Here is a 25353-nt window from a genome sequence, read left to right as displayed (position 1 = left end):
ACTTACATCCATTTTTATGTCTTTGGCATCTAGTTGTGTATTGTTGCACCAGAGTCCAAGGAACACTCCCATTTTTACCACTAATTTTTAATTCCAGTTTGTGTGGTGCAGTGTGCATCTCAGTTGAGACATGCCTAATGACTGTAAGTGGCATTCACTATGTTTTGATGCAAACACCTGTTTTAATTAAGATCTGCGTGGAGTGGCGGGTTAATTCATTGTGCTGCAGGTGTGATGAGCTTGAGTCCGAAACATGGCAGAGGTGTTTATTTTGTACATGTGTCTAACAATGTTAGAAATACATTTATTAATTACAGCTCTATTTAGCAGAGCTAAGCGAAACACACAGTTCTGCACTAAAAATATAAAGAAAAGATAAAAGGGGAAACAGGAAAGTGGTGAAATGGGGGCTAGCAGGGGAAAACATAGTGAAGGGCAGGTAAGGATGTGTAGGAGGGGTGTAGAAAAGAACCACAGCTATCCATGTCTTGCACAGCAACAGCTGTGCACTTTGACAGATTTTGTAGATGAATTTGAACTGTCAAACCCCCCAGAGAGAGGGGCGAGGACAATATAACTGCATTGTCAAGCCAGTTGGACCAAATTACATGTGTCCAGTGGGCACGTGTGCATAATGGAGAGCTATGTATGGATGTATGGGGCGATAGTTTTTTGGGGGACATTTGCCCATTTCCTTTTTTTTTAAGGTGAGAGTGAAATGTTGGGGAAGGGACTTCAGTACATGTGGGGAGGTGAGTTGGGTAGCAGAGGATACGTTTGCAGGCAGACAAGACAGCAGACAGGGGCAGTGTGTGACACATGAGGTGGGTGAATACCTTGGATGGGGAGGGTGTTATGGAATCTGAGTCCCACATAGCTCCAGACAGCAGCAGCATGACTTGCATCCCCACCCATGGGACTATCAACACTGCTCTTTACTGCCTTGAGGGTGGCTGTGGTGGAGACAGGGTGCAAGTGCAAGGCTGCCCCACCAGTTTGGCCAGCATTCCCTCATTCCAGTGCAGGCAACATTCATAGCTCCTATGAACAATCCTGTGCACCACAACGGGCATTTCAGAGCCTGGATGACAATTCCTCCACCGCCCCCACTCCCAGGGGGGAGGCTGGGCCCCAACCCCTGAGGCGGTCCCATCAGATGCCGCAGGGGATGCAGGGCAGTGGAGGGGGCATCACCGGTCTGGGTCCAATATGTGCTAGGACCCAGTGCTGTGGCCGGTTGAGGCAAGGTAGGAGGATCACCCGGAAATGGCCTACCCTGACATGCTGTAGTAATGGAGGTATAGCAATAAGTATAGGTTAGTTGTGAAGAAATCATTGTTAGTAATAACAGCATGGCAAGACATTGGAAATAACCCAATTACATATCAATGCATTTTATGTGAAATATAAAAATAAATAACAGAGCAGTCATTATGTTAACAGCATGCCAGTAACAGTTACAGTATAATGCCAACAAAATAGGTAATGTAACAAGATATGTTAATATGCAACCATTATAAAACAAAACAGTAATAAAACACATGTCCCAAAATACAGTTATTGTAACAACATATGTTAATAGTAAACCATAACCAATGAATAACAATAACAAATACATGAAGATTAGGGATGGGAAGAGAGAGAAAACAGTTCATTAGTAACATTTCTGGTTATTTCTTTGACAACAGTACTACTATCTATGGGTCAGTATTTTGTTTATGTGTATAGTGACTACAAGTCTCCTATAGCTGATGTAGCATGTACCTACCTCTCAAGCTATTTGCCTGGGACACTGTGGGCCAAGCAGTAGCAACTGCAAGTACACAGCTACACAGAACACTTGCATATCATGTGGATCTATATAACTACCAAGGTGTACTGTGGGCTGAAATGGTGATACTTTACAATCTAGGTAATCATTTTCATGGTAATCCTGTGACAAACGGATATGCACTATTAATTACATAACGTGAAATCATGACATTTGAGAGACATGTATGTGTACAGTACAGACACTAAACAGCTGTCATGCCTTGGTTGGCAGGCATGGGAATAGAATCCAATAGCAGTGACTGCAGAGAACATCTGCATAGGGTGTATTAATTGACTGCAGCAACTTTTAACAGACACTCCAGGCATACAGCCATACTGGGATTACACATTTTATTTCTGACTGAACATTGTTGATGAACACATTCTTGCTAATGGCACTGTGACATCTAAACACACAATTATCTTCTCGTAATATGGGTTACCTCACCCATTTACCTGTAGGTCCTGTGGGGAGAGAATTTGTAAGCATTACATGACTGCTACTGTAATATTTAGTGCTACATAGCACTGGATTCGAACCCTGGTCTGTGTGTGGCAAAATGTACTATATACAGAGCATTTAACAAACTGAGCTACTGAGTCACTACTGATTACTGACTGACTGATATTTGCCTAGAGATCACCTGGAACCAAAATATGACCTGGTAGTACTACTATAGTGTTATGCTAGACTGCAGTGACAGTAGACATTACATGCATGAAATACAAGCATAACACAGATAGTAGGTAAGCTATATATTAGTATAAACAATGCTGTTGTACACAATTTATTGTTAGTGGTTTGAAATATCTGTGAAGTCAACAAACAATATTAGCTCATGGAGTGGGCTACCTCACCCTTTATTACCTGATGTCTGTGGATGACAGATCATTATGTGAACAATATTGGTCTAGAGACGGTCTTGAACAGTACTATATGAGTTAGCCAATACAATTTCCATCCATTGGATTTGCACTCTACAGCTATGACAGTATTCTACTTGACTGCAGCACCTTACCTTAAAGCCTGAATGCATGCAGCTCTACTGCAACGGTTACAAGACAATCCTGATGTACACCATTTTCCTTGGTGTTATTGGTATTGTTTCATGTTTTATCGCACAACAGTAGGCATTATTCATTTCTTGCAATACAGCTCTAATTCCACATTTATTGCACTATGGACTTTATTGTACATACTTTAATGCAGTTACTGGTATTGTTTCATGTTTTTATTGCACTTCAGTAGGCATTATTAATTTCTTGCAATACAACTCTAATTCCACATTTATGGCACTACAAACTTTATTGCATATTCTTTAATTCAGTTAATACTTTACTCTTTCTTGCTTATTTCACTACAGTTAGCATAATACATTTGTACTCACCACACTCACAGTGCAACTTGGCCAAGCGCCTGGCATGCGACTCGACATTGCGAGCCTTCTCAACTGCAGCTGTTGAGAAGGAAGCACACCATTATGCATACCAGCTTTGTAGACATGCAGATTGCATATTGTTAAAACAGTAGTAAAATTACTTACATACTTGTAGGGCATTTCCTGCCTGAGCTTCTTGGACCCAGGTGTCAAAGAGTCCCCTCTTTCATCGTCTCAGGTCATCATGGTGGTGACAACACTGCTCATCTGTGTGGTGGATACCAGTAACACTGGTGAGTTCTCTGGCCGGCCGGTCCTAGGTCTCCACCTTACACTCCGAGCCCTGGAATCCTCCTTGCAGCAGCCAGTCATCATGGTTTTTAACTAGGAGTCCAATCATGACCCTGGACTCCAGAATGTCCCAATGCTATGCCCAAACGCTCGCACCTTCACCAGCACCAGCCATAATAACTGGCAGAGAAAGAACTCCAATGGATTCTGCTGTATTCCTGCCTGTTGGGCTTAATATAGGCTGTTCTCCCGCCCTTACACATCATTGGCAACCAGCACAGCTGAGTTGAGAAGCGCGAAAACTTGCAGAACCGTAGTCTTAGTGGAGCTTAGCAGCACGCAAACTAGCCAAGCAGAGCCAAAAAGCGCATAAACATTGGTAGCCATTACCATGTTTATGAGGTGCTTAGCAGGTCTAAGCACAGTTGAGCAGAGTTCAGTGGATCTGTATTTTAAAATAGTCTACATGATACATCTTTCAAAATTAAATATATTTTCCCTTCTATGTATTCACATCCTGGACTCCACTGCACATGGAGTTGTAACTCTATCCATTAAGCCACATGGATGTTAAGACATCTGGTATACCTTCACATATACCACTGAGCGACCTATAAGCAGTGCTGAGCACCGCGCCGATCAAACACGCTCAGATACGCTTACACACACATTTAAATAAATAATTAAATACATCCAGTTTCTATTTTTAGATGTCTGGTGGGTGTCTGCTATCTTATCAGTGGGCGCTGCTTAGCATTGCTGTGCGGCAAGCAAACATTCTTTTTTTTTTTTTTTAATATAAAATTAAAATACAACAAAAGGACAGTCCAGGGAGTCTCTTACTCATGTGGGCATGGGTAGCACTGCACCTCTACCTGCACTGATTCAATAACCATGTTTCTCGACTCTCCCTCAGCAGTGCACCATCATTAATATGCATGGTGTGCTGCTGATGGGGAACCATGTACAAAGACATGGTAACATTCCATGTAGGCTCTCATTAAATCCTGTGGTTAGTCTTGAGTAAGAATTACTTATATCCACATCCCATATATCAAACTCGTTAATAAAAAGAATGATACTCCTCCTTAAGAGTGAACTTGCAATTCATCCTTAGAATTATAGACCAATAACTTGCCCTCCGACAACATACAAATTATATACCGGAATAGATGCAAACTGAATTTGTAGTCATTTAGAAAAAAATCAGATGTTATGTGATCCTATCTTGCCTACATTCTGTACTGATGGGCTCGGAGCCGATCCCTCGGCTCTGACTCGGCACGCTATGCTATAGAGCGAGGCCTCTTATTGGCTGAGCTATTTCTTATCCCAGGATGCACCACCACTAATCCCCCAGATCTCGTTTGCTGCTTACTAGCTAAGACGTGGTTTCAACTTGGCTGGGCTAAGTACTATTTATTTAGACTTTTCCTGTCAGGAATTTCCTAGTTTTCAACCCAAAAGCTGTTTTAACAGCTATTATTGTGATACGTGTGTGTTTTTTTCTGTTTCTGTTGAGAAAGTTGTTAGTTTAGGGAAGGTTTCCGTTTTAGTTAGAGGGGCCTTCCCCTTTTGCTATTCTAGTGCTATTTGTAGCTTTTGTTAGTGGGTCAAGTACCCGTTTTAGTTAGAGGGTCTTGACCCTCTCTTTCTGTGTTTTTTCTTGTGCACTTGTTCATGTAAAAAAAAAAAAAAAAAAAAAAAGCTAAAGTCTTTATATTTTGTGAACTTTTAATATTTCTTTTTTGTGCGTTGGGATAACTGTTGTTTTCTAAGTCATGTCTAAAGAACATAAACCCTCCGGGTTTAAAAAATGCACGAGGTGTGGTTTCAAGATGTCCATAACGGACGACCACTCCTCGTGCGTTTACTGTTTAGGCGCCAAGCACCTACAAGAATCATGTAGCGTGTGTCATGCCTTCTCATCAAGAGTCCTCCAGGAGAGGAAAAACAAATTAATCCTTAAGGGATTAATCAAGCCATCCTTCGAGGAGGCTTTATCTTCGTCTCCCTCTCCTTCAAAATAGAAGAAAGCGTCGGCTCCGACAAGTCTGTCGGAACCAACTGCCAAGAAACCTAGGCAGACCTCCATCGGCTCCACGGACTTCGGAGCTGAGGGCGGAACGGTCTGCCTCGATACCTCCAGCCTTGACCCCTCTGATTTCGGAGCCGAGGACTGGGGCATCGAGAGGCGGGTCACCTTCATCGGCTCCACTGATATTGGAGCCGATAAGGGTTACCGGCTCAGACTCTTCCCCTTCGGAGCCAAAGTCCTTATCGGCACCGAGGGAAATTGCCTTGAGATCTCCCTCAGAGCCGATAGTGGTAGAATCCATTCGGAGCCGGTCCCCGAGTCCTTTGGAGCCGATGGAGAAATCGGTTCGGACCCGATCGGTATCCTCCAGGTCATCCAAGATGTCTGATTCGGACATCGACAGGGTGCTCCTAAGACTCTTCCAGTCTCCGGTGTTCCAAAAGCTGGTTTCGGCTCCGGCCCATTCGGCTTCGGAGCCGATGGTCCACTTCCCTACTATGGTTCCGCCTCCAACAGCCTCGGCACCGTTGGAGCCGGTGCTGGTGGAACCGGTGGAGGTTTTAGGGTCGGGCCCGACCCTTACTCCAACTCCGGCTCTTGGGTCGGAGTTCAGTACACGGACTTCTTCCGTCGGCCCTGGGGGGGATGCTTCGGGATTGATGTTTTCGGTCCCAAGTCTCCCTCTTGGTGCGTCGGCGGCGGGAGTGCCGTCCACTGTCGTGGCCACAGAGGTGGGACCCTCCCGGGATTCTGGTGGTCCCGCCTTCAGGGCTATGAGGAGTGCTTTAGCCAAATCTTCCTTGGCTACCTCCACGGTCTCCCCATCTCCTTCCCTGCATACCGAGACTGGGTCTTTGGCAGTCCCCCTGTCCTTAGACAGCGGAGCCCCGGGGCTTGAGGTTACCCCCACTGGGGTTTCTCCCCCTCCTGGAGGTCCTTCTGAAGCCTCTTCGGAAGAACCCCCCAGGAAGTGATCGTGCAAGAGGAAGCACGTTGACTCCCCTGGTGAGTCTCTTACATCAGACACTGATCTCGATGATGCAGAGGGGTCCCCTAAGTCGTCCTCGGATGATGTCTCCTTTGCAGACATCCTGGAAGCCCTAAAACAATGAGGCGGCTGGCAGTCCAAACCTCCTTCTGCTGATGAGTCGGTGTTCCTGAAGGCCTTCGGGGCTCAGCCCTCCGCCTCCTGGGTGTCTCCGCCCTTCGATGAGCTCTTGGATTTAATCTGTCGAAGGGCGTGGGAACACCCAGACTCTGTGGAACTGGTGCCTGCTCGTCCGAATAAGTTCCTCTCGCCCCTGAAAAGAGTTTCTAACTAAAGGTGTGGCTGTAGATGCTTTGGTGGTGGCATCTGCTACCCAGCAAGATGTAGCAGAGGCTTCGACGTCCGTCCATCCTCCTAATAAGGAGTCTAGGAGCATGGATCGGTACGGAAAGCGCACCCTGAGTTCAGCGGCCTTTACATTAAGGTCCTTGAACTACCTTACGCACTTTACTAGATTTCAGAGGGATGTGATTAAAGAACTATCCGATACCCTCTTGGGTAACCTGCCTGAGGAGCTGGCCCAGACAGTTGGCTCTCAGCTGGCTACATTGTCGTCCATTTCAAACTCGTCCATGAGGCTCATTTCTTATGCGGCCGAAGGGCGAGTAGAGCGGCGGGTACAGGTATTGCTCTATGGAGACAAGCCTGGCTCCGCCTGTGTCACTTCGCGGAGGCCTTTAAGTCTTCCTTTGCCGACGCCCCCTTTGATGGGTCCTCCCTGTTTGGACCCAAGGTAAAGGACACACTAACCCGCGAACAGGAGGGTAAGACTCTGACTGCCAGGGGCACGATTTTCCACTCCCTTCGGCCTTATCCCAAGGCTAAAAGAGGAGGGAAAATGTGGTTCGTAGATCTCAGAAGCCTTACCCCTCTCAGCAGGAGGATTTCCTTCCAGAGGCAGGGAGGGGAAATTCTTCCGGAAGGCGCCGTCCCAGAGGCGGCAGAGGGCCTCGCAACACTGGAGACCGCGAGTCCTTTCGTGGCTCTCCAGCCTTTCACAGTCCCTGAGGGATTGCCCGACTGTGCAGCTCCGGAGCCAGTCGGGGGTCGTTTCTCGAAGCACCTAAAAGCCTGGGAGGGTATCACTCAGGACCGATGGGTGCTTCGAATTATCGCCGGAGGTTACACCATCCCATTCTCTCATCCCCCAGCTCAGTCCAAAAAAATCCCGGACCCGCCACCCAGTCAACGGGATACTGCAGCCTCAGAAGTTTCAAAGCTGCTGCAAAAAGGAGTCATCCAACCGGTCCCCGCAGACCAGATCGGATTAGGGACTTACTCAAGATTCTTTTGGTGCCAAAAGACCGGGGACTTGAGGCCCATTTTGGACCTCAGCATTCTAAACCGTTCAGCCAGAAAGTCCAAGTTCCGAATGGTCACCCTACAAACCATTCTCCCATTGCTGGAGAAAGGTGTTTGGATGTGCTCCATAGATCTCAAGGACGCTTATTACCATATCATGGTACATCAAGCGTCCAGGAGACATCTGCGCTTCAGCCTAGGAGGCAGTCATTTTCAGTTCCGCGCGCTGCCCTTTGGTCTCACCACAGCCCCCAGGGTGTTCACCAAGTGCTTGGCAGTCATGACTGCTCACCTGAGAAGTCTAGGATTCCAGGTGTTTCCATATCTAGACGACTGGCTCCTAACTGCCACCTCCAAGCATCTACTACTGCGTAGCCTTCAAGCCACTATATCACTGGGCAGTTCCCTTGGCATCACCTTCAATTGGCCAAAGTCTGTGTTGCTGCCATCTCAACGAATAAGATTCATAGGGGTAGAGATAGACTCAAACCGAATGCGGGTCTATCTACCTACAGACAGGATACAAACCATACAGACTCAAGTTCGAGCCTTACTTCCCAGGTCCAAAGCCCCAGCCAGGATGGTCCTGCAGCTATTGGGATCCATGTCCGCCACGGTTCTTCTAGTCCCCTTGGCAAGGTTGCACATGAGAATTCTCCAGTGGCTTCTTTCAGCTCAGTGGTCCTTTCAGGAACTCCCTCTCAGTCACCTCATATGGATCACGGAAACATGCAAACGGGACCTTCGCTGGTGGCTAGTGCCCTCCAATTTGGATCAGGGACGACCCTTTGTTCCACCTCCTCCTGCGGCCACTTTGACCACGGACGCCTCCCAGATGGGGTGGGGGGGGGCATTCCCTGGGCAGGTCAGTCCAAGGCAAATGGCACCCAGAAGAGACTCTACCTCATATCAACATCCTAGAAATGTGGGCAGTACTTCTGTCCCTTCAAGCCCTTCGCGATTATCTCCCTCAGGGCGTAATTGCCGTTCACTCAGACAACATGTCAGTTGTCTGGTACCTGAACAAACAGGGAGGGACCAGATCCTATCCTCTTTGCAGAGAAGCCATGAGAGTTTGGGAATGGGCAGTCTCGACCAAACACTTTCTAGTGGCTACTCATATACCAGGCAAGTCCAATGTGATAGCCGACAGACTGAGCAGAACCATCCTCTCTCCTCATGAATGGTCTCTGAACATGACAGTGGCAAGTCAGATTTTCAGCAAATGGGGAGTTCCGTGTTGCAACCTCTTCGTGACTCCTCTAAATGCGAAGTGCAAAGAATTCTTCTCTCTAACCCCGGCTCCGGGGAAGAGCCCCATGGACGCACTAGTCCTTCCTTGGCCCACCGGCTTGCTTTATGCCTTCCCTCCAGTTCCTCTCCTTCCCCGGGTGATCCAAAAGGCATCTCTCTTGGGGAGCAAAATGATCTTAGTTGCTCCTTACTGGCCTCGTCAAGTATGGTTTCCCTACCTTCGGAAATATGCTCTGGAAGGTCCATGGTTCCTGGATCAGATCCCAGACCTTTTGGTTCATCAGTCGGGACTATTCCACCAGTCCCTGCACACCTTAAAATTGACTGCTTGGCTCCTCCTCTTCCGACTATAGTCAGGAGTCATACATTGGATCCAGAGGTTGTACACATATTATCTTCGGCCCATAAGTCTGCTACAAAGAAACTGTATTCTAGCAAATGGAAAAGATTTGCTATTTGGGCTCAACTCTGGGGCCTGGACCCCATCTCTATTCCCGTGGCAGAAGTGCTAAAATTTTTAACTTCTCTTTTCAATCAAGGCTCTTCAGTCTCTACCATCAAGGTCCAATTGGCAGCGATTTCCAATTTTCACGAGTCCATAAACCCACCTTTAATGAGCAACAGATTGTGTAAGACCTTCTTGAAAGGTGCTGCTCTGTTAAGACCTCTGATTTCTCATCCTGCACCTCCATGGGATCTCGATGTGGTGTTACGCGCCTTGACTTCTTTCCCCTTTGAACCGGCGGCTACATGTGATCTAAAGTTTCTATCATGGAAGACTGCTTTTCTGGTGGCGATTACTTCTGCCAGAAGAGTTTCAGAGCTTCAAGCTTTGTCAGTAAAACCCCCGTACTTGGTTTTCCACAAAGACAGAGTATCTCTCAGGCCAAATCCTTCCTTTGTCCCTAAAGTTTGTTCCTGTTTCTGCTTACAACAATCGTTAGAACTTCCAGTCTTTTTTCCAAAATACTCTAACAAAGCGGAATTCATATTCCACACACTAGATGTCCACAGGCAGTTGCGTTTTTATTTAGACAGGACCAAACAAATAAGGAAAACAGATCAGTTGTTTGTATCCTTTGCAGACAATAAATTGGGCAAAGCTGTCACAAAGGTCACTATTTCCAAATGGATCAGGGACTGTATTACTCAAGCTTATTCCTATTCTAACAAAGAGCTTACCACCTCTGTCAAAGCTCATTCTACAAGGGCTATGGCTACTTCGATAGCATTTCATTCTAAGCTTGCCATTAGTGACATTTGTGCTGCAGCTACATGGTCTTCCCCGCACACTTTCATTTCCCACTACAAATTGGATGTGGCATCTAGAGGACGAGCTTCATTTGGTTCCACAGTGCTCAGGAGTGTTTTCCAATGAGCCACCCAGGATTTAGGTGCTAGGACGCTGTCCCATCAGTACAGAATGTAGGCGAGATAGGATCACATAACATCTTTTAGTTATGTACTTACCATAACTTTAGATGTTTGGGATCCATCTCGCCTACATTCCTAATAACCCACCCCCCTTCCCCCTTCCTTGGAGATCAGAGGATATCAGAAGGTCCGAATCCTGTTGTTTCATCTTGAAACATCTAACAATGTTATATAAACAAGTTGTGCATGTGTGCATGAATGCGGACAAACAAGATCTGGGGGATTAGTGGTGGTGCATCCTGGGATAAGAAATAGCTCAGCCAATAAGAGGCCTCGCTTTATATCATAGCGTGCCGAGTCGGAGCCGAGGGATCGGCTCCGAGCCCATCAGTACAGAATGTAGGCGAGATGGATCCCAAACATCTAAAGTTATGGTAAGTACATAATAAGAAGTTATGTACCTACCATAACGTTCCATGTTAGTTGTCTTCTCTCGCCTTCTTTCTTGCTTGATCTTGATGGGTTCGGAGCCGATCCTCGGCTCCGACTCGACACTTGCTTTAGCTCGAGAACTCCTTTCACCAGCTCGAGGCAGCCCCATATCCCATGATGCAAGGCAGTAAGTACCCAGATCTCGTTTGTTGACAAAGGGCAATAACACCAAGCATAAAATACTTCCCAAAGGAAGAAGAAACTTACAGATGGCAAAAGGACCAGGTCTGAATGGTCTTTAGCATAACAGTTTCTTATACAAGGTCTGTCCAGGCCAGGGGGAAGGAGGGAGGGTCGCAAGAAAGAAGGCGAGAGAAGACAACTAACATGGAACGTTATGGTAGGTACATAACTTCTTAATGTTAAGTTGTCAATCTCGCCTTCATTCTTGCTTGATGGGACCAAGGCCCCTAGCACCTCTATCCTGGGTGGCTCAATGGAACAAACTCTTGAGGACTGTAGAGCCAAAACTGGCTCTGTCCCTGGAGGCCAAGTCCAATTTGTAATGGGAAACAAAAGTGTGAGGAGTGGCCCAAGTGGCCGCTGCACAAATAGTGTCCAAAGGCAGTCTAGCTTGAAAAGCTGTAGAAGTAGCTAAACTCCTAGTTGAATGTGCTTTAGGTTTTGAGCACAGCTGTTTTCCCCTGATCGTATAAATTTCAGTGATGACCGAAGAAAGCCATCTGGACAAAGTCACTTTAGAAACAGGAAGGCCTTTTTATTATCCATAGGAAACAAAAGTTGATCAGATTTTCTAAATTTTTTGTTCTGTCCAAATAATATCTAAGCTGACGGTGGACGCCAAGATAATGTAGCTTTTGTTCAGCTCTATCTGAATAGTTAGGAAAAATACAGGAGATCAATGGATTGATTCAGATTGTTTTTGGAAGCGACCTTAGGTAAAAAGGATGGATTAGTTCTCAAAGATACTCTGTCTTTGTGAAAAATCAAATAGGGGGGTCGAACCGAAAGAGCATGAAGTTCAGACACCCTCCTGGCAGATGTAATAGCCACTAGGAATAAAGTTTTCCAAGAAAGATATTTCAGGGAACAAGAAACAGCTGGCTCAAGGGGAAGAAACAAGGATGTCAGCACTAAATTTAGATCCCACTGAGGAGGAGGATTCCTGATTGGAGGCTTTAGTAGGAAAATTCCTTTCAAGAAGGCCCTGCAGAGCCTATGGGACATAATATTATGATCTGCTATCCCGACATGAAAATTAGAAATAGCAGCCAACTGAACTCTGACTGTGGAAGAAGAGGAGCCTGCATGAAAAATCTCTGCTAAGAAGTCCAGAACTGCCTGAACAGGGGCAGTAAAAGGATCAATATTTTGGGCCTTAGCCCAATAAGAGAAACGTTCCATTTGCTTGTGTAAATCCTCCTGGTAGAGGATTTTAGTGAAGTTACTATGATATCTCTAACTGGGTTAGAGATCAAAGGAAGCCTGGCTAAGGAAGGAAGTGGAGCAACCATGCTGTGAGGTTGAGAGAAGGGATTGACCGGTGCAGCTGACCGGATTGGTGAATCAGTAGATCTGGCACTGGGTCCAGATGCCACGGCTGCACCAAAAGGTGATGATGGAGGAACGGAACCAAACTTGTCGAGGCCAGTAAGGGGCAATGAGAATCAATTTGGCTCTCAAACGGTAGCTTTCTGGATCACCTGAGGGATCAGAGGAAATGGAGGGAAGGCATAAAGAAGTCCCTGGGGCCAATCCTGGGTCAGAGCGTCTCTGGGGATGGCCTGATAGAGGGAAGAGGCTGAAGAAGTCTGGACATTTGCTGTTTTGGGGAGTAGCAAAAGATCGCAACATGGACGACCCCATTCCAGAAAAATCTCTTCCGCTATGGATTGCTTGAGAGACCACTCGTGAGGCATGAGAATAGCTCTGCTCAATCTGTCCGCTATAATGTTGGTTTTCCCAGGGATATGCGTTGCTACCAGAAACCGATGAGAGGAGATCGCCCATTGCCATAGTCTGAGCGCTTCTCGACACAAGGGGTAGGACTTGGTTCCGCCCTGTTTGTTGATATACCAAACTACAGACATGTTGTCTGTGTGGACTGCAATTGTCCCTATGGGAAGAAAGTCGTTGAGGGCTTGCAACGTTAAAAGCACTGCTCTCATCTCCAGGACATTTATGTGCAGATGGTACTCGAACGGTTGCCACGTCCCATGAACCATCCTGCCCTGATAATGACCCCCCCACCCGATCAGGGAGGCATCCGTGGTGACAGTGGCTTCCACTGAAGGAGGCGCATGTAGAATCGGGCCAGGGGAAGAAGAGTAATGGCCGCAGCCATGAGACCTAATACCTTTAGAACCATTCTGGCCTGTACTTTCTTGCTGGCCAGAATGATCCTGACATGAGTCTGAATGTCTGAAACTCTTTGTTCTGTAAGGGTAGCTGACATCCGAACAGTGTTTAAGTTTGCGCCTATGAAGGTAATAGACTGGCAGGGCGATAAGGATGACTTTTTGAAGTTGACTGAGATGCCCAAATGAGAACAAAGGTCTATTGTGTAATCCCTGGCTTGTATAAGCTGATGCCTGGTGGTGGCTGACAGGAGCCAGTCGTCGAGATACGGAAACACCTGGAATCCTTGACGTCTCAGGTGAGCCGTGACCACTGCCATGCATTTGGTGAACACTCTGGGGGCTGTAGTGAGACCAAAGGGCAGGGCTCTGAACTGGAAGTGACTGGACCCCAGCCGAAAGCGGAGAAATCTCCTGGAGCGTCTGTGAATTTTGATGTGATAGTACGCATCCTGAAGATCTATTGAGCACATCCAGTTGTCCTTCTGTAAGAAGGGCAGAATTGACTGAAGAGTGACCATTCGCAATCTTGTCTTCCTGACAGACTTGTTGAGTCTGCTGAGATCCAATATTGGTCTCCAGTCTCCCGTCTTTTTGGGGACCAAAAAGAACCTTGAGTAGATTCCGGCTCTGAATGGTCTATTGTAACTGGCTGAATGGCTCTTTTTTGCAGTAGTTTTGCGATTTCTAACTCTGCAATCTCCCTTAGACCGGTGGTACATCTGGAAGGGAACTTGAGGGAAGGACTTTCCTCGAAAGGAATTATGTAACCCTTGGATATGATCGACTGTACCCATCTGTCTTGAGTGAGGGAATGCCAGGCTTCTGGGTACAGTGATAATCTTGCCCCGACTGCCTCCAAGGAGGGACAGCCGGGCAACACCTCAGGGATGCTGAAAGGGCTTATCAGAGAGAGGCTCCCTGTTTCCCTGGTTTTCGGACCCCTCTGCCTCTAGAGCGCGTCTGTTGTTGTTACCCCCTCTGCCTCTAGGGGTAAACTGACCACGTGAATCCGGCGTGACTCCTTGGGATTTACGGAACCACATCTTACCACCCTTCTGTCCCTTGGGATAAGGCCTAGAAGGGGTGGAAAAACGGACTCCAACAGCAGAAAGAGTCTTGCCGTCCTGCTCACACCTGGTCAAGGTCTCCTTCACCTGAGGGCCAAACAAAGCTGACCCATCAAAGGGAGAATTTGTGAAGGACGCCTTAAAGGGATCCAAAAATCACATAGCCGCATCCAGGCTTGGCGCCTAAGAGCCACACCTGTGCCTGCGGCTCTCGCTCCATCCGCAGCATAAGATATTAGCCGCATGGAGGAGTTAGCAATGGAATTGAGGGTTCCTAGCTGCGAAGCAATCTTTTCCTGAGCCCCTGCAGCTGTAGGATCCTGAACTACTTCCCCCAGCTCCTTCAGGATATCTCTCTGGAGTCTGGTGAAGTGACAAAGATAATTCAGCAACGATAGCAAAGGTCGCTGAGGAAAACATCCGCTTGCCGTACCTATCCATGGTCCTAGAGTCCTTATTAGGAGGATGGACGGGCACGGAAGGATCTGCAAGTTCCTTTTGGTGGCCGCAGCCACCACCATGGCATCAGCGGGACACCCTTGGTAAGGAATTGTTTGTCACTAGGGCAGTGATAAATTTAGAAGGCCTCCTAGGGACTGGCTCTACAGAGTCAGGAGCTGTCCACGCCTTCGTGCAATCACCTGCATAAGGGGTCGAAGGCAGAGACACCCAGGAGGTGGAGGGCCGAGATCCGAACGCCTCTAGGTATACTGACTCATCCTCAGAGGGATTGTTGGTGGGCCAGTTTCCCTCTGTTTCAGAAGTTCTAGGATGTCTGAAAAGAGACATCCTCAGAGGGGGATCTAGGGGATCCCTCTGACTCATCAAAGTCAGTATCCGACGTGACAGACTCCGGGGAGTCTACATGCTTCCTCTTACAAGTCCTCTTCCTAGGAGGATCTCCCGAAACATCAGGAGAATCCTCGGAAGAGGGGGAAATTCCCAATGGGGAAACCTGAGGCGGAGGATCTCTGGGTCCTGTAGCAAGAGAAGTGGCAGAGATGTCAACAGGTACAATAGAGGGAGGAGCTACGGGAAGAGACTGCTGACTGATACCAGTGGCCAGTACACTCTTCATCACCTCGAATGCTCGCCTCCCAGGCAGGTCCGAGAGAACCCGCTCCGAAGAGCTAGGAACTCCAGGGACCACCGAAAGAGAAGCATCCGAGGCAGATGTCGGAGCCGAGCTCACCAAGGCCGAGGCTCCAAGGGGAAGAGCGGGTTCGGACAAGGGTCCGATGCCACTCACCCCCTCGGAGGAGACCATGGAAGCCCGACCACCGAATCCCTCTAAGGAAGAGGAGATAAGAGTAGAGGCTGAAGGAACAGAAGGGGCTATCCGTCCTCCAGCCGTAGCAGTAACTATGCCCGAAGACTCCAACTCCAAGCTCTGGGGTAGAGTTGAAGGAGGAACTGTAACGGGTGTGGACCAACAGTCGTCTGCTGAGACGGACTGTGAAGCATTTGGGTCAGTACCTGTGACTTGAGCAATCTGCTGACCACTCTCTCTAGGTCATGGTCAGACAACCTGGATGACCTTGAAGATCGGCTCCGATGGCTCCGTTCCGACAGAAGAGGTGAAGCCGGAGCCGAAGTATCAGCTCCAAGGAAGGAGACCTCGACCTCTTCCTGGAATGAGCCATCGGAGCCGACACTCACGGATCCTGTCGGAGCCGATTTCGGAGCCGACAGAACGCCGATGTATCGGCTCCAGCCGAGCCGATACAGCCACCAAAGTAACGGTGTCGGAGCCGATCGGAGCCGACACCGATGCCTGTGCCACATGGGTGTCGGAGCCGATCGGAGCCGACATCGGCGGACAATGCAGTTTCGGCACCGATGGCCATCGGTGCCGAAGGCTTAATCAAGCCAGAATCGGCTCCAGCCGGAGCCGATCTGGACTCTGTACGAGTCGGAGCCGAGGCCGCAGGCTTAGAAACAGAAGCCTGGGCCTTGAAACTCTTGCTGGTTTCGGTGGAGCCGACTTAGCCGGAGAGCCCTCCGGCTTAAGAAGGCCCCTAAGAACCAGTTTGTTATGTCTCTCCTGCAGGACTCTCTGGCTGAAGGAGTGACAAATAGCACAGGAGTCCTGCAGGTGAAGAGGGCCCAGACAATACAGGCAAGAAGTGTGACCGTCTGTCAGAGACATTTTCTGACAGCACGAGTCACACTTCTTAAAACCTGAAACCCTCTCCTTTGACATGGTGCCGACACACAAAACACACACACACCAGTCAAAATAAAATTAAATTACACAAAAATACCAAAAAGGTATTCTATAAACACCAACACACACACCCTAACAGGGGGGGGATGGGATAGGGATAACTAAGAACAAATTCAAAAAGACAGGGAAATTGTCAGGAAGGGATAGAAATTAAATTTAAACTATATAAAAATTAGTTTTTGACTAAAAAGGGGCTTGAAAATCACAAAGTGAAACAACTTACCAGGAGCTGGTAAAAAGAAGACCTCCCAAGCGAAGCGGCAAACGAGATCTGGGTACTTACTGCCTTGCATCATGGGATATGGGGCTGCCTCGAGCTGGTGAAAGGAGTTCTCGAGCTAAAGCAAGTGCCGAGTCGGAGCCGAGGATCGGCTCCGAACCCATCAAGATCAAGCAAGAATGAAGGCGAGATTGACAACTTAACATCTAAAAGTTATGGCAATAGAACAAAAATGTAATAAAGGAAAATCATATGGAACAAAGGATCATGTGTTGCTAAACAAAGCCATAATAAAGAGTTATAAAAAGGGGTAAGAATCTAAGTATAACACGGATAGATTACAAAATACCTTTTGATGACATACCACATTCATAGGTAATGGAATGCTTACAGATGTGTAAGCTACACCCTACATTGATCAATTACATTGCAGTGGCCTTCAAACTTTGGCAAACCATTTTACAGCTGACAAAGAGCAAATTATTATCCTAGGTACAAAAATTTAAAGGGGTATATTCCAGGGTGATTATTTGTCACCATTGATATTTTGCTTGCCCTTAACCCATTAAGCTCTTTACTTCACTCGGTCCATGTATATTCACTCATGCATGGACCGAGCCATCCCAAATATAACCAAGACACTGTCCTCTAAAAAAAAAAACAAAGCCAATCTGGTGGTCCCCTGCCATAAACAAGCTGTACAACAGAAGGAAGAAACTGTTGCAGTAAAGAGGAAGCACCCAGGATTCAAAAAACTCCCTCACCAGCCTCAGTAGAAAGCTGAGATCCCTCATAGAATCGTCCAAAGCTAGTTACGAAAACAAAAATGCCAAAGATTCCAAAGACAACCACAAGGCATTCTATAGCTATGTCAAGAATCTATTTGGCAATACTCAGATCTGCTTTGAGCTACAGCAGGATGGCACTTGATATATTGATCCCAAGGATATTGCCAATATCCTGGCAGATAGATTCAGTGCCAACTTCACCTCCCTCTCACCACCTAAAGAGACCATCTCATTACTGAAAGAATGCCAGATTCTGGTAATCACAGCCACTCAGGTAAAAAAACACACTTTCCAAAACCAAGAATGCAGCATCCATAGGACCAGATGACATCCCGGGCTGTGTACTGCATGAACTACAAAATGAACTGGCACCTCACCCTTGTGTCATGTTTAATCATAGCCTCACTTCAGGCTTTGTGCCCACAGAGTGGCGCACAGCTACAGTCATACCACTCCACAAGGGGGGATCCACTTTGGATCCCAGGAACTACCGTCCCATCAGTCTGACGAGCTTGATCTGCAAGGCCATGGAACTTATAAACAAAATCATTGGGAACCTTCAAACACTGGACCCCACCCAGTTTGGGTTCGTGAAGGGCCAATCTTGCCTCCTGAACCTGATCGACTTCTTCAAGTCATTCTCCAGAGCCATGGACGAGGGTAAGGTGGTTCACACAGCCTACTTGGACCTCGCCAAGGCTTTCGACACTATCCCCCACTCTGGAATCATAGATAAACTTAAGCTGGACATTAAGCCCTATGCCACTCAATAGGTTGCAAACCTGCTTACTGACAGAACACACACTGTAAAAGTAGCCAACTCCAAATCCAGCTCCAGACAAGTGGCAGGTGGTGTACTTCAGGGTTCTGTCCTGGGACCACTCTTGTTTGGCATCTACTTCTCTGAAGTACAGGCCAGCACTAAAGGACACTGGCTTACAAAGTTCGCAGATGACTGCAAGCTGGGAGCCATTACTGAATCCCCAAATTATGTGGCAATACTACAAAAGGGCCTTACCGAAACAGATGCCTGGTGCTAGAGCTATGGGCTCAAGCTAAATGCCAAAAAATGTATAGTTGTCTCCTTTGGAAAAAAACACATACCTGTGAACTACCACATAGGTGGCAGTACACTAAACGCCAAAGGTGTGATAAGAGACCTAGGGACACAGGTGGACAGTGGTCTCACCTTTGATAACCACATAGCCATCAACAGTTAGAAAATCCTTGTACATGGCATACCTCATCACTAAGGACTTTTCATCCAGAAAAAAAGGAGGTCATTGCCCCTCTGTACTCATCCCTCATTAGACCCATTGTAGAATACAATGCCCGTTTAGTATGTACCTCACAAGACATCTGCAACAACTAGAAAGGCTGCATAAATACCTCACAAAAAGGATCAGAGGCCTAAAGCAGATACCTTATGCTGACCATCTAAAGAAACTCCAGCTATACTCTGTCGCATATCGCATACTCAGAGGCGATCTCTGCCTAACATACAAGGCCATGTCAAACCCAGAGTTATTGGACATTCTACACTTAGAAATCCCAATCCCTCAGAGCCACATGCTCCAGGGATCTTAACCTTGTCATCACAATGAATACAACATGCTGGAGGGATAGGTTCTTGACCCAGAGACTCCTCATACTCTGGAATAGACTGCCCATACATGTCAAGCAGAGTGCCTCAATGGCCCTCTTCGAGGAACCTTGACGACTGGATGGGAAATAGGAAATTCACCCCAGGGATCACATCAGTAGCCCTGCTAGACAGGGGTCCAGGAAGGTAAATATTTGTGGGAAGCAGTAGCCAGGGAATCGTTATGGCTAGGCTTGTATAGGCCCTAGGGCCTATAGCCTAATACCTACCTATGAACTTAACAGACTGGGTTATGGTTGCAGTTTGGCTCCCAGAAATCAAACTTGTTTAAAGACTTCCCATCTACTTTTGTAGGTGACTTAAAATTGTATAGCTCTAAATGAAGAGTTGAAAGCACAACTACAAATAGTTAAAACTTTGTCAGGTGATAGAATTACATTTGGTCTTGATAAATGTGCAGAAGCAGTATTTAAAAGGGAAGCTGCAGCACTGAGAAAAGATTAACCTGGAACAGAAATGTGGTATAGATGAACTTGAGCAGGAGGGAGTGCATAAATATTTGGGAATATATGAAGGGTCAGAATGAAACATGAACATATGAGAATAAAGCTCAGTAAGGAGTACTTCAGAAGACTAAAACTAATATTGAAAACTGCCTTGACATCTAGGAATAAAATTCATGCTATAAATCAATTTGGTTTTCCTGTTCTGACTTACAACTTTTTGGGCCGCAAAAAGTACTGAATGGATGGGACAGAAAAACAAGAAAAATGCTTCATGCTTAACAAATGATATATGAAAATCATTTCAGTATATACTACTGAATGAGTTATTAGCCTCCTTGAAATTGACCAAATGTATAGGTCTGCAATCATGGGACTGCATACATATCTGCTAATCCCATCATATCCAAGCATAGTGAAACATGAGAAGAAGAAGTCTAAGATGACACTTTTGCTTAGTTTAGCAGAAGCATTTCAGAGTAAAGCAGGAGTGGAAATCAAACCAGAAGTAGACAAGAATCAGACAGCAACCGAATGTGCCAAAAACAAAAGAAAGAATATAAGAAAAAGCGTCAAATGAGAAGGAAAAAATGGAAAGTCCATAAATATAGTGGCAAGTACAGATATCTTCTGGAACAACCTTGTGTTGACTAAGATTTGAAGCAGAAATGGCTCGGGAGAGTTAAACTGAAACCAGAAGATGAAAGGCTAATAGTGTGGCCTAGGACAGGGGACTACAAAGACACTGGTTTACAAATTCCATTGAAAACATTGAAGAAACAGACAAATGCAGGTTCTGTAAAACAGAACTGGAAAAAATTGTACATCTTGTTGCTGGGTGTGAAGCACTCATTGCAGAGGTCCCATAGCACAATAATGTGAAAAGACTGCTGCATTGGTGATTGCACAAACACTAAAATATAGAAGTGTCTGAGAAGCATTATAAACATGAACCACAAAACATTATAGAGAATGACAAAGTTTATATCACGTGGTTCACCAGTCATTCAAAAATAGATGCAAGAAAACCAGATATAAAGTAGTCTTTGAGAAAAGACAGAAGTAGCATATTAGTGAAAATGTTGCACCCTTTGATTACAGTGACTTACATACAGATAGATACAAAGTTATAAAATACCAGGATTTGCAAGCAGAAATGTGAGCAGCTTGGAAGATACCCAGACAGTTCCAATAATAGCAGAAGCAACAGATGTGTTAAAAATATTTACAAGCATACTTAAATATGTTGCCAGTATGTAACTCCATATGAACTGCAGAAGGAAGCAATTCTGGACACATTGCAGGTGCTGAGAAGAGCAGTCTTAGCTAACATCAAAGTCTGAAACAGTACTAATTCCATAAAATCTAATCTGTCTTAAGAATGAGTCCTTTTTCATTGTGGTATTACAAACCCAAAGCACTTGGAGAAGTTAAAACTCAGGGCAAATAACGTACTATAGCCATATAACTCCCTCCCATATTGTAACATTGGTAAAGTGAATATCTTTTTTTTTTTTTTTGGTCTCATGGCCCTAATTTATATTGGCCAATCCCTCTGTTCCCCATGTCCACAAAAGGTCTCCTAGTATCCTTCTACCCCTCTGGACTAAGTCCAGTGTTGATGTTGTCAGTCATGGATCTTAAGGACATCCTGGGGGGCTTGGTCATCTGTGCTCCCATCCGGGGTGGGGGGGTATTTTATCTGCCCTATCCATTTTTGCATTTACAAGAGCCCCATGTCTGCTACTTGCATCCTGAGGACACTTCCTCGCTTGTTAACTCCTGTTAGGAGTGTCACCAGTGAGTGCCCTTCCTCCAGGATGAGCATGTCCATCCCTCACTGCTGCTGCATTAGTTTCCCAAGTCACTAATCAAACCCGGGTCTGCTTTTTCTCACTCTTTCTAAAAAATACACCCTTCTACACTCTCTCAGCTGGTAATTTCACCTTATTTGGACATTCTTTTGTATGTCTCTTGGATAGATGTGAATTGGTGGACTTATTTTTGGAAACCTTCAATCTGATGTTTTCTTCTTTCCATTCATCACTGATGGATTCAGTTCCAAGCCCTTGGAACTCAGTCGGCCTAATACCAAGTTCATGCCAGCCAAAAACTCTTGAGCTAAGCTTCTACCCACAATGCCCTTCTTCCTGTTACCTCAGATCTCATTTGCCATGTAGCCATAAAGCCGCATTTCAGCCGAGCTCCCAGCTAAGTGGAAACGTTTTGATATCTTGCGGGAACATTTGTCTGTTTTCTTATCGTTTGTGATTCGTATTCACTAATCTTTATATTTACTGTTAGATCTACACTTTTTTCTCTTCTACCCATCTGGTAATCTTTTAAGCACCATTGGTGGTACGGCCTTCTCTCTTTACCCTTGTGGTATTCCTTGAATACCATTGCTAGTATTCCTTCTTTCCTTCCCTTTTTCTGTCTAGTTGTGTTTTTTTGATTCTTTGACTAGATACTGTGTGGAGTTTGATAGCTTTAGGCATAGAGAAAGTAGAAGTTATGTTTTCTCTGAGGATTTGATTGTTGGGCTTATCTTTTCAAGATGTCTGATAAGAAGGGTACATCGGGTTTCAAGCATTGTACTTCGTGTAATGGTAAAGTTCTGAAAAGTGACTCTCATGGTGATTGTGTTCATTGCTTGGGGGTGTCCCATCTTTCAGTGGAACCTCCCTGTGTAATTTGCCAGAATTTCAGCCAGTGCACTCTGAACGAGTGCAAGAATAAGTTAATCCTGAAGGGCCTACTTAAGATGCCCTTTTCAGAGGCCCTTTCTGTGACAGAAGTCTCAACCCCTCCTAGGAAGGATAAGAAAAGGCCCCATTCGGTTCCCTCTATACCCTTAGGTGACCAAGGTAAGCGTGTGAAACCTAAAGTGCAAAAACTTTCTTTGGAGCATAGATCTCCCTCGTTGGCACCGACTTTGTCTGCTCCAAGTACTATGACTGTTACTATACTGGTGCCAGCTTCAGCTCTGATACTGTCTCTGGCACCGACTACAGACCTCACCTCGCCTACTTCGACTTTGACACCGGGTGCCACTTCAGCACAGTGCACGCCTTCGATCCCTATCTCTACAATGATGATTGAACCTCCCATATTGGTTCTGAGTGTCTCTTCGGCACCAAGCTGTTTTTAGGCTCCGACTAGACTGGATTTGATCCCACTGCTTCCGTCTCCAAACTTGAGACATCGGTACCGATAGATTCTACACCACGGACCCGATACTTTCTGTCCATAGATCCGTTTCTAGGCCAAGTGCATAACCCGTTCTTAGTTCGACCTGATTCTTCATCGGGAGTATCCACTAGATCCACCAGGAGCCTTTCAGAAGTTGATGTGGTGCATCTTGTGGATCAACTGTTGGCAGCCAGGGGGATACCCATGCCTTCCAGGACCCATACTCCTGCAGGACTTGGGTTAACGTCTCCATGGACTCCATCCTATTCTCCTCCTTTGACCATTTTAGTTCCAAAGTCTCCTGCTCCAGCATCCTTTTGGGAACCCCACCATCTTGGCTCCTGTAGTGAACCTCACTGAGGCTCTGGGACCTTTGGTCCTCGGTTCCTGCTGAACCAGTCCTTTCTCCACCCCGTGATTGGGATGCAGGCTGTTCAGTTCGGAGCACAGTTTTGAGTGTTTCTTCAGTTCTGTCCTCGGTGCCGGGAGCTTTGTCTGCACCAATCCTGCTTGAGGCTCCTTCCTTGGGAGCGGGTTCAACAGAGTGGGGTGTGACCAGGTTCCGAGGTTGTCCTTCTCGGTTCTGGGCTCCAATCCCTCTTTGGGCGGACCTGCTTTCCTTGTGATGCAGACGGCACTTGCTTCTGGAAGCATTCCACCAATGTTGGAACCCCAGATTTCTCCCCCTAAGCTACAGCTGCCACAAGCCACCTCCCCGGGACACTGGGCAGGAAAGCCGCAAGAACCCCCTGTACAGGGTACCCACTCTTCTGAGTCCTCCTCAGAAGCCCCCACTGAGGAGCCCCCATGGAAGAGATTGTGCAAGAGGAAGCACGTAGACTCGCCGGAAGAGTCTCTAACTGAGGACATGGATTTCGATGAGGTGTGGGGTCCCCGTGGTCACCCCTGATGATGTCTCCTTCAGGGACATCCTTGAAATGCTGAAACAGAGGGGTGACTGGAAGCCCACTAATCCTTCATCTGAGGAGTCCGTGTTCCTGCCTGGCCTTCTACCTCTTGGGTGACCCCACCTGCAGACAAGCTACTTCAGCTCGTGGTGCAGCATGCCTGGAAGAACCTTGACTGTTGAGGCGATCCCTCGGAGACCCAACAAGATACTTTTCCCACCCGAGGAAAACCCACATTGGTCCAGAAATTTACTGGTTGATGCTGTGGTGGTGGCAGCGGGCACGAAAAAGGATCTAGCTGAAGAGAGTCCTACTGTCCACCTGCACAACAGAGAGTCCCGGGCTGTGGACAGACTGGGGAAGTGAGTCTTTGCATCACCGACCTTTGCCATATGGTCCCTGAACTACTTGGCACATTTTTTGAGGCTCCAAAGAGATGATCTCCGAACTCTCTGGAACACTCACGGGACAGATGTCTGACGAGGTAAGAGACAAAGTTGCCTCACAGCTCGCAACTCTGGAATCGATATCCAACTTGTCTATGAGGTTGCTTTCACACACAACCGAAGGGGCGGCTAGAGATGCAGGTTCAGGCATAGTTATGAGACTCCATGCCTGGATGCGCATTTGTGACCTTGTGGATCCCTTCAAGTCTTCCTTTCTGAATGCTCCCATTGAAGCATCTTCCCTGTTTGGCTCCAAGGAAAAGGACACTCTGACCAGGTGTGAGCAGAATGGTAAGACCCTGTCTGCTGTGGGCCTACGTTTTTCCAACCCTCAATGCTCCTTTTTCTGGAACTAGAGGAGTGGGAAAATGTGGCACAAAAAATTCTCAGGGTCCTTTCCGTCCCACACGTGGTGATGATACCCTCAGGGGCAGAGGGGGTAACAATTCTGGAAGATGCCCCTATTGAGGCAGGGGGGGATCCACGTAACCAAGGCCTCAGATATTCTTTCTCTGGACAGCTTTACCAGCCCTTCTGAAGAGTGGCCCGATTGCTTGCCTCTGGAAGCAGTCAGGGGTCGTTTCTCTCTGCACCAAGCTGCCTAGCACTCTATTACCACCAATCGGTGGATGCAGAATATCATTACCAGAGGTTACACCATTCCCCTAATCAATTATCCAAAACTTCCAATGAAACTCCCCGACATTCCACCCAGTCAGAGGGAAGTAGCAACTTCAGAAATTGAAAAGCTGTATCAAAAAAGAGTCATCCAACTGGTCCCACCAGACCAATGCGGATCCAGATTTTACTCAAGATTCTTTTTGGTGCCAAAAAAGACAGGGGACTGGAGACCCATTCTGGATCTCAGCAGTTTGAACAAGTCCAAATTCCAAATGGTCATGGTTCAGTCTATTCTCCCTTTTCTAAGGGAGGGCGATTGGATGTGCTTGATAAACTTCTGGGACGCATATTACCACATCAAAATGGACAAACGCTCCAGGAGTCTACTCCGCTTCTGGCCAGGAGCCAATCATTACCAGTTTTGTGCCCTGCCAGTCGGCCTCTCTACAGCCCCCAGAGTGTTCACA

General features: G+C 46.7%; 1 protein-coding gene across 1 annotated transcript in view; it reads left to right on the top strand.

The window, feature by feature from the left end:
• Positions 1–25353, top strand: part of TBC1D19 (TBC1 domain family member 19) — a 2958314-nt gene that overhangs the window by 2878625 nt on the left and 54336 nt on the right. The window lies entirely within an intron of this gene.

Source organism: Protopterus annectens, chromosome 2.part1 (assembly GCF_019279795.1).
Source record: "Protopterus annectens isolate FY-2018-M chromosome 2.part1, PAN1.0, whole genome shotgun sequence".
Lineage (NCBI taxonomy): Eukaryota > Metazoa > Chordata > Ceratodontiformes > Protopteridae > Protopterus > Protopterus annectens.
This window is presented reverse-complemented; position numbering and strand designations above follow the sequence as displayed.